Source organism: Lactuca serriola, chromosome 4 (assembly GCF_051521515.1).
Source record: "Lactuca serriola cultivar US96UC23 chromosome 4, Lser_US96UC23_V15, whole genome shotgun sequence".
NCBI classification, from domain to species: Eukaryota; Viridiplantae; Streptophyta; class Magnoliopsida; order Asterales; family Asteraceae; genus Lactuca; species Lactuca serriola.
The window spans coordinates 61312251-61322599 of record NC_136411.1 but is presented as its reverse complement, the minus strand read 5'-3'; positions in this window follow the sequence as shown (position 1 = coordinate 61322599).

Sequence of the window (10349 nt, the reverse complement as noted above, 5' to 3'; positions counted from 1 at the left end):
TTAACTCGGCTATTCCACCAAGTAAGAGCTTTTCTTGTAAAAGTGAATGCCGCATACTTGACTTTGCTCGCTTCGGGACAAGCGCAGATTTCAAAGACTGCTTCGGTCCTTTCAAACCATTGCATCAGCGCGATGACGCCCCCGCTTCCGTCGAAAGAATCGGGTTTGCCATTTGTGAAGTCTTTGTAAGAACACTCCTTAGTGCGTCCTGTGCTGTCCCCCTGATTCGAGTTAGTATTCCCGGATCCGAATCCGCCGGATCCATTTGTACCCATTTGCGACATTGCTGCCGCCACTGCTGCTGTTACGGCAGCTTGAAACATTATGGGATCAAACTGCGGAGGGGGCGGTGCTGTGCTCCCGGAGGGTCTGGACTTTTTCTTTGGCGGCATAGTCCTGTCATAAGTTGGTAGAGACGTACAAACGATAAGTTTTTAATAATAGAGACAAGTCAGAAGTTATCAAGCCAGACTTGTCTGTATCATGTTCTGTTTTAAAAGTATTTTGTATGTATTTCGCAACAAAGTCCTCGTGAATGAATTTTAGTGGTGGTGACTCAAATGCAACTAGTGATTTGTTTCGCCTAATCCCTTTCTAAAATTACTTGATATATATTAAGAATTTCTTAGAGTTACCATATGTATATTGTTTGTAGTATAGGGTTCGAGGATAATAGGTTTACATCTCATTAACGTAAGGAAGATTTTGGGCAATGCTACGATTCCCTTGAATAGTGTAGTCTCCGGATTCTGAAGGATTCGAATGTCTCCACTTAACAACCTAGGTCGGTCGTGGTCTTCTTTCCAGGTTTCCAAGCACTCTACCTAAGGAGGCGTTGGGCCTTGAATAACCGGACGAGGGTTAGGATTTGGAACAAGGGCTATCAGGGTAGGTTCTCCACCTCAGGGTTGGGGTCAGGGCCATCAGCAAAGCCTTCAGCTTGGTGATCATCCAAAGGGATTTGGTACTCACTCTATGGCTCCTCTCCGAGCCATTCAGTATTGCCGTGGTTAGGGTAGTACGGGTCGTCGTGGAGAAGGAGTTCAGCCATAATATCTTTGCGAGAAATGGGGATATAAGAAATAACTAAGTAGACGTACTAATTAGATAATTATAAGATGATCTTTATCAGGTACTTCAATATATTATTTAGGGTATACTAGTCACATGTATTTGGGACAGGATAGACCTTCGAATAAGCGATCCTAACTCTAAATCCCCAATCCAACGAGAACAGGAAGTAAAGCAAAGATTCACAGATTCTAAGCCTATGACGTCCTGGATACATATAGTTTTATTGTATCCTCTATGCAGTTATTGACCTATTGATAAAATCTATTTAGTTCTCAAATAAGTAATTATAATAATTCCAAATACCCCTATGGTATTTCATTGTGGTAGTGTTGGTAAGTTTTTAGACTTGTTGCAACTCCTACGACCATTCCTGGGCATATGGTAATCATTTCTGGGTGAGACATAGTTGATCAGGCTATGTCATTCCCAGTCCTGACTATACATCCCCAAGCCTACTCGTATTGTTCAACAATTACTACTTTTGTCCCATCCCATCGTGATACTGACCCTAGTGTGTGTGTGCACATGCTCTTACTTTTACCGAAGAATTATTTGTTTCTAAAAGTATAGTTGTTTTGAAAACTTTTAAATCAGAGACTTTCGGTCCCAATGTATTTATAGTTTGTATATCTTATGTGGTTCGATATACTGAGTTCACTATAAACAATGCTCTGATACCAATCTGTCACACCCCCAAACCAAGGATGGCGGAACGTCCAGGGGTGGAGGACTTCATGTTCAGTATCACAACAATATGTATAACAGTGCTCAAAGTAAATACAACCATCATAAATATAATTGAAAAAGTTACACCAAAGTATTTGTTTACATGATTCAAAATCAATTACAATATGATGACAAAAATAAATTGTTGACAGTTTAACGTCCCATCCTCAAAGCGCTGAAGTTTTCCTGTTTCACTGATTTCCTGAGAATACAAGTAGTTTTGAAAAGTGTCAACAATTAAGTTGGTGAGTTCATAAGAGTTTTGCTTGGAGTAGAAACCGTTTTCCTTTTTAAAAGCGATAGGATATGAATCCAGAAAATCCAATATTTTCTTAGTTAGGTGTAAACAAAATATTCCTATATGATGTGTTGATGAACCCTAGATTGACCCGTAGATTTCCTCTATAATCATCCAGCGTATATAAGTTATAGAAGATTTAAGTCAGATAAAACGTCGAATGTAGTGGGTCTGCCCTAGGTCCACAACCCGACGAGGAACAGGAGATGAGGCGGGCACCACCAATTCTAAGCCAATCCAGACTAAATTCTTGTATGACTCAAGCATATACGCTCAACGATTATAGTTGAAGTCTAACAATGTGAATCTTTAATGTGAATATAACCTATACATATCATAGTTCACCGGGGAGTAATAGAGATTAGTGAACCTGAACTATGCATATGAATAGCTTATCAAAAGTGATGTGATGGTGAATTCCTTTCTTGTAATTAAGTTCCTAGGGTAGATGAAAACATAAACTATACCTATTATAGTTTATTACTTTGTTTGTAATATGTATTTACCATAACTATACCGATTATAACTAACGCGTTCATTTGTGGGGGTATAATGGCTTAACTATACTTATTATAGATTATCTTAATCGTCCATGGCGGCAATAACTCTTTTGTAAGTGTAAGACCTTTAATATTGTGTTTGTTATATAAATAACCCTAAACTATACCTATTATAGTTTATCGATTGATTTCGTGGGAAATGAGCATAGGCCTTACTTGTCATAATTTATCAATGTTTATATTTTAATGGATATAGCCTCGTAATATCGTATATATATATATATATATATATACATTTGTCATACTTGTGAAGGTGTAAATCCACTTGTTTTCTGATGTATGTCTATGTAAGAATACAAAATTTGTCATATATTGCAACTACACATAATCACATAACGATGTATACCTTGCTCAACATGTTACAAGGTGAAATGAAATTTATTGTGTTTTTCTGTTAATAACATTTTCTGTAACTGTTATTGGAAAAATTGTAGAAACATCATAAAATGTCCAAATCAGGCTCTGTAACTTCTGAGAGTTTGGAAAATGAGTCTAGTTTGTTCATAATTTTTATTATAATTTTTAATGACCTCTAACTTGGGTGAAAAAGTCCATAATCATAGACTGGTCCGGATTGACGTTTGAAATGATAGGCAGTTTTGTAAAAATCACCATAAATTGTAGAAAAATCGTATGGAGATGTGCAAGTAGTCATTTTAAAGCTAAGAAGTGGAACTACATGCACCTAAAACAGTTTTGAAAACAAAAATATTTAAGATGTCCAAAACAGTCCGTGAATGGAGTGAAACTTTTCTGATGAAAGCTGTTAGAAAAATGTAGTTATGTTCTAAGTATTTTAACTTGTATTCCCCCCCTAAAAACTTGAGAAAACGTGAAAATGTAGGGGTATGAACTCACCTTAAGTGTTTTCAGTAGATAAGTGTTGAAGAAGAGAAGTGTTCAACCCAAGAACACTTGAAGAATCGCTTGAAGATTCGAAGCTTTAACACAAATTTAATGGAGTTTGTGTAAGATACTCATGATTTGAGTGGAAATAATTGAGATAATCTTAAAGGAAATGGATTATGCTTACCAAAGGTGGAGGAAAATCTCAAGATCAGCCCTTGAATTTCGGATTTCTAAAGAGAGAAAGTGAGAGAGAGAAAGGAGTTTGATCTTCTTGTGAAATGAGAACAAATGAGAGAAAATGAGGAGAGAGGATGAATATCCAGCTCTCACAACATGGAGATGGCTTGTGTGGGAGGTAAAAAGTACAAGGTATGGTGGGGAGGAGTGTGGGTTGTCATGGAGTGGGTATGGGGGTTGCTTGCGTCATAAAATAAGGTAAAGTCAACACTCTTCTTTTTGTACTTTACCAACTCCTTTTTAAATAAGATTTTATCCTTAAAATGTGATTAAATCATTAATTTAGGGGTCTTATAATTAAAAATAAAGTTTTGGGTGAAAATCCTATGTTAAAATAATTAAAAATGGGTTTAAAACGCAAAAATACGCGAAAACGGGGTGAAAAACATAATTTCCAGCGAGATTCTTCGGACCTAGGCCGAAACTCGGTCCCTAGGCCGAAGTTCGGTCAGCTGTGCACGGCTCGGAGGGGCTGGTCTCGGAAGCGAAGGCAAGGGTTCGGTCCGAGGTCAGGCTAGAACCGAAGGTACTGTTGTGAACAGTAATGAACAGTACTTTCGGTTCGGACCCTTCTTCCTTGCATGGTTCGGTTCGGACCTTTCCTCCTTGCATGGTTCGGTTCGGATGAACAGTACTTTCGGTTCAGCTCATGAACAGTACTTTCGGTTCGGACCCTCATGAATAGTGCTTTCGGTTCGGTTCATGAATAGTACTTTCGGTTCAGAGGGTTCGTTTCCTTAAGTCCGTTTTTCGCGTAGACTTCCGTTCTTGGGCTATTTTCGCCAAATTCGAGGGTCGGGATGCCCCGAGTGATTATAGAAAGTTGGGAGAGATTTGAGAGAGATTCCTCGTTCTCAGAGAGATTTGGGAGAGATTCGACGTACTTGGAGAGATTTCGCATACGAAGAGATACGTGAGAGAGATTTCACATACTTAGAGAGATTTGGGAGAGATTTGACATACTTGGAGAGATTTGGGAGAGATTTGGCACACTTGGAGAGATTTCGCATACAAAGAGATATGTGAGAGAGATTTCACATACTTAGAGAGATTTGGGAGAGATTTGACATACTTGGAGAGATTTCACATACAAAGAGATATGTGAGAGAGATTTCACATACTTAGAGAGATTTGGGAGAGATTCGATGTACTTGGAGAGATTTCGCATACGAAGAGATACGTGAGAGAGATTTCACATACTTAGAGAGATTTGGGAGAGATTTGACATACTTGGAGAGATTTGGGAGAGATTTGGCATACTTGGAGAGATTTCGCATACAAAGAGATATGTGAGAGAGATTTCACATACTTAGAGATATGTGGGAGAGGTTTCACTGGTGACCTTTTTGAGTGTCCGGCCACGCACTGCAAGGTCCTTAAACCCAGTTAAGCCTTGATTAGGGATCTTGCATACTCCCGATGAGTATGTAACATTGTCGTATCGGTTTGGCTTTCTACGTACCATCGTTTCAGGTTAAGGAGATTTAGGTGAACACACTTTTCGATTTATGATCTCTCATTAGAATAGAGAGTTGTTTAGAAGTTACTTAACGTAAACTCTAGTACTCACGGCAAATTGGGTTGACCGGTTTGACTTGTTGTCTTTTGTTGACTTTGACTTGACCGAAAATTGACGGTTGTCACACCAACTTGCAAGGTTGTGAGTAGGTCACAACATAATTGGAATCATAAAGTTATAAGTCGAAGGGGACCGGGCATGAGGTACAAGTATAGTTATTATGGTAGTAATCACTTTTTTGAGTTGGATTCAGTGGTGACAGGTTGTCAGGAAAATATGATCGAATGTACCAGAAGGATTAGATGAGCCATGAGTGGCGGTATAGATAGGGCAGTTATTGTCAGATGAGGTACCCTTTGGAGGTCGCGTGGGACTGCTGAGTGTGTTTTTGGCTCAGCAATCGATTAGGTGTATGTTGTTTTGAGGGATTATCTGAGCTTTGTTTAGGTATAGGTGTGTTGTAGGGAAATTTGGTCTATGACTCTGTTTTCTAGTGGGAACCTCAAACTATCAGAAGTTGAGTAGCCAGTTGGGAGATAAGTGCAATGTATTCAAGCGATGATTCAGTATGGGCGGTCTGTCAGGCAGACAACCCATCTCGAGACTACAGATTTCAGAATGAGTAGATGTGATCATGTTGCAAGGAATTCGTTCATCTTTGGGTTTTAGAACCCTGGGAGCGAAGGTTTGGGTTGAATTGGAAAGGATATGGTATGCTCGGGATTGTGGCCATATCGTTCAAGTTATCGGGCGTGTAAGGGATGGTAAGGAATGATTTCGAAGACAAAATCTAATTTAAGTGGGGGAGAATTGTAACATCATTTTTATTAAATAAATAAATAGATAAAATTGATGAACGAATAGTCGCCCTAAATACATATTATTTAGTGGGGTGTTGGTTTTCGGGAGCCAAATGTTATAATTTGGATTATTTGGGGGTCAAAATGTAATTTTCAGACTAGTTTGTAAGGAAAATTGAAGTTTGAGGGATATTTGGTATCATTTGGACTTATTATGAAAGGCTTTTTGAAGGTAAGGGGCTAAATGGTAAATATTGGAGTTAGGATGCAATGAATTGAGGAGGAGGGGCCGAATGTGTCATTTTGGGCAAAGTTTTATTATCGGATGGGAGTTAAGACCCGCCATTTCCCTCCCTACCAGGTTGAATGATGCATCTCAAGGAAACCCTAAACCAAGATCGTACTCTACAACCGCCACCACCTCATGTGAGCCTCTCAGCCGCCACCTCTTCCCGTTCATTATCCGATCAAAAAACGTCGCCAACCTTGTATCCCCTGCCTCCGGCCACCGATAGAGATGAAGAGCCTCACGTTGAGGTTGAATCTGTGGGCCACCGGAATCGTCTAGCATGGACGTTGCTTTGTCAATGAACATCGTCGCCACAGTGTCGCTACCGGAGACACTGTGAGCAGCTCGAATGACCGCCAGAGGCTGACGAACAGACCATGTTCGCTGCTACGTGGTCGTGAGCAACCGGGAATCTTTGGGTAAGTCCATCTGCTATCGTTCTCTCTCCTCTCCTTTGCTATTCTTGGTGAGAAGACGTCGTGTACGTTGGTTGCTGCCTTCGGCAGCCCTATGGTTGTTGTTTTGCTTGTTATAGCGTCCTCAGCTACCTAGTCGGTGGTTGGGAGCTTTGGTCTCACGTCTTGAGAAGATGAGGTTGTGATTCGAATCGTGAAGACTTTTTGGGTGCTTGATTGGCTAGAAAAGCCGAGCAAAACCACCATGGCGCCGCCACCATGTCGTCTCTTTCTGCCACCACCAGCCCCCATGCGGAGGTGACTGTGTGTGTGATTTGGTTTGTGTATGACCGTATTTTTTAAGGTGAATGTTGTGTATATCCTTGCTTGGGCAAGAAACAGAAGGAAACTCATCACCACCACCTATTGTCGTCATTCTGCCACCTGTTGATGCCGTTCTGCCACTATTAGCCACCATCTCGGGTGGCTGTGGGCTTTCGGGTGCATTTGGATTGATGTTCGGAGTGCTTTTGGTGTTGCTTTGGCCCAGATCATAACCACCACCACCACCTTGAGGTGGTGGTTGCCGCCGTGAACCACCACCAATCACCAATGCCCGAGGTGGTAGTGGGTGGTACCCGACTTTATTAGACTTTAATTAATGTAAAACCTTAACTATTGGATTAATTAGTTTTGTGATTTGGTTCGAAACCCTAATTAGGGTTTAGAAAACCCTAATTTTTGAAATGTGTATTTTGGATTTGTCGGGACCCGCGTTTGGACAATTGGATTTAGAATTTTGAATTATGCCCGACTAAGTTTGGTCTAGTGGAGTAATGGACTTAATGGATTAAGTCTGTTGGGTTGAAGATTCGCGAAAGGATTGCGTCATTGGGCTCGTTTATTAAACCTTTTATTTTGTACTCCGGTAATGGGCCTGTCCAACCGAGAGCCTTTTAGGTTTATTATATAAGTATATGATTGCATGCATATTAGGTTAACGCTTAAGAGAATTACGATAGCTTTACAGTATTCTTTATCGTTCTTGTAAACCTACCAACCCTCTATAGTTGATGTTCTTAATCGAGCTCTTCTGAGGGTTTATTTTATAATCATTCGACACGTTTGATTCATTCTTGACTTGTTCTTATTTTAGTGTTCTTGTTGTTTTATATTTACTTACCTGTTTAAGATCTAATCGATCTTCAAGATTAAGTTTTAATCTCATCAATTGGTATCAGAGCAGGAGGCTGTGTAATCGATACACATCTTTTCTGTGAAAAGGTTTCAATTAGGGTTTTTCCGCAATAACTGATATTTATTGAGCCGTCATCTCATTATTGACGTATCTTGATATTTATTGTTTTGCCCTAATCTGATTTATTACAAGTCTGATCTTTAAACAGGTTTTTCGATCATAATGGACGAATCACAATCAAACCCCATCAATATTTCCAACAGCATCGGTTCAACCACGAAGATTCCAATCCTATATACCCATGATTATGAAGTCTGGGCGCATCACTTCGAAGACTACGTTATAGGATCTGAGGATAATGGATACCTCATATGGGAAGCAATCATTAATGGACCTTTTTCTCATTCTGGAACGTCAAGGATTATTAAAACTCAAAAGGAGTATAATGATCTGCTGAAGGATGTCAAAGATATTGCGCAAGATGAAAAGGATAAATTCCAGTGTAATATCAAGGCGTTAAGATTGATCAGATTCGCCCTTCAGTCCGACACTTTCAGGTTGGTAAGCTCATGCACGACGGCAAAGGAAGTTTGGGATAGACTTCATGAACTGTACTCTACAGACGAGGATCTTGAACATTCTATCCAAACCTTGCTCTTATCTGAGTTTGGAGAATTCAGGCAAGGAGCCGAAGAAACAGTGACCCAGACGTTCGATCGCTTCAATCATCTTCTCAGCAGGATGATCAAACATGACATCGAAAGGAAGCTTATCGAGCAGAAGGTTACGTTCTTAAATGGTCTAAGGTCAGAATGGAGAATAGTGGTGTCAACAGTTAAAGCCCATGAGCAGTTTAAATCATACTCTTTGGCGAAACTGGTGGGTATTCTCAAGTCTCAGGAGAAGATTGTGCTGCAGGAAAAGAACGTTGTTTCAAGCCTAGGTTCGCTGGCCCTCCTGTCAAAAAGTAAAGCTGTGATGGAAGATGAAGACCTCAACTTGGAGGAGTATGACCTCACGTCTGAGGATTATGCTATGATGGTGTCTAACCCCAAGAGGTTCATTAAGAAGAGATTCCCCAGCAACAAAAACCGAAACTGGCAGGGGAGTTATAGTACAGAAAAAGTTAACAATGAACCAAAGGTTGAAGAGCCCAAGAAGGAACCGAAGGCAGATGGTGATTCTGGAGTAAGCTGTTACTACTGTGGTGGGAAAAATCACTATGCTAAGGATTGTGTCCTCAAAAAGATGGCTGAAAAAGATGAGGAAGCCTTGTTGTAGAAAAGGCTTGATGAGATGAGAAAGAAGAAATCTACCGCTAACCCTTCCATGAATGCTCTAATTGTGCAGGGTTCGGTTGCTGATGACGAGTTCGGTAGCGTGGAAGTTTGGTCAACCGACTCAGAAGACGATGAAGTGAGGAAGCCTACTCATGGAAAGGCTTGTGTGGCGAAGGAGGAGAGCAGTGGAGGAAGATGCTTCATGGTGTCCGATGTATCTCAGACACGGGGATACAACACTGATGGTGGAAGCAATGAACCGAAGGAGCAGCAGGACATGTGCTTTACGGCCAAACCGCTCAGCGTGCAGTTCAATGAGCTCGATGAACTGATCAAGAAGGTACAATCGGTTTTCGTTTCATTTAAAGTACCACAATCCTCATATGAGAAAGAACTAAAAAATGTTAATACAAGAATTTCTCATCTAGATAGTAGCTTAACTCAAACTCGAGTCACCAATTCTAACCTAATTGATCAATTAAGCAGGGTGTCTTCGAAGAGTGAGGAGCGGCGCATGTGGATCGAGTTGAAGGAGTCTGAATTAGTTAAAATAAAAGACGAAAACATTTATTTACAAAGAGACAATTTAAAGTTGTTAAAACAGCGGAATGTTTGTTGTTTAATTGCAAAACGTCTTTATTCTAATATTACTCAGCTTCACTTGGACTGTGAAATAGGTCAAAAGATCCATCGCATGATTTTGCCCTTCCTTGAGTTTAAGGAGGATGAAATCGATGCTGAAGCTTATAATTGTGAGAGTGTGATATCATCTGATGACGTCAATCCGACCTACATGTATGGACTGGACAAAATAGAATCTTTCATTAAATCCAAGGACCACAAGGACATGCTTAAAAACCTTTTGGATGAAAATGATAGACTTAAACTGAGAACCGAAACCATACAAAAATTTGACTCTTTAAACGCCAACTTGAGCTCAGAAAACAAAATTGATGTTGAACATGCATCTGAGCTTAATGAGGACGACAACATGAGTGAAATTTCTGTAGAGGACACGGTTGACTGCTCAGAATTTGTAAAAAGCGAACCTGAAAACCACAAAAATCTAATTTCTGAAAATTCTGTGGAGTTCGCTCGATTGTCCCAACAAAAGTCCCCGATCT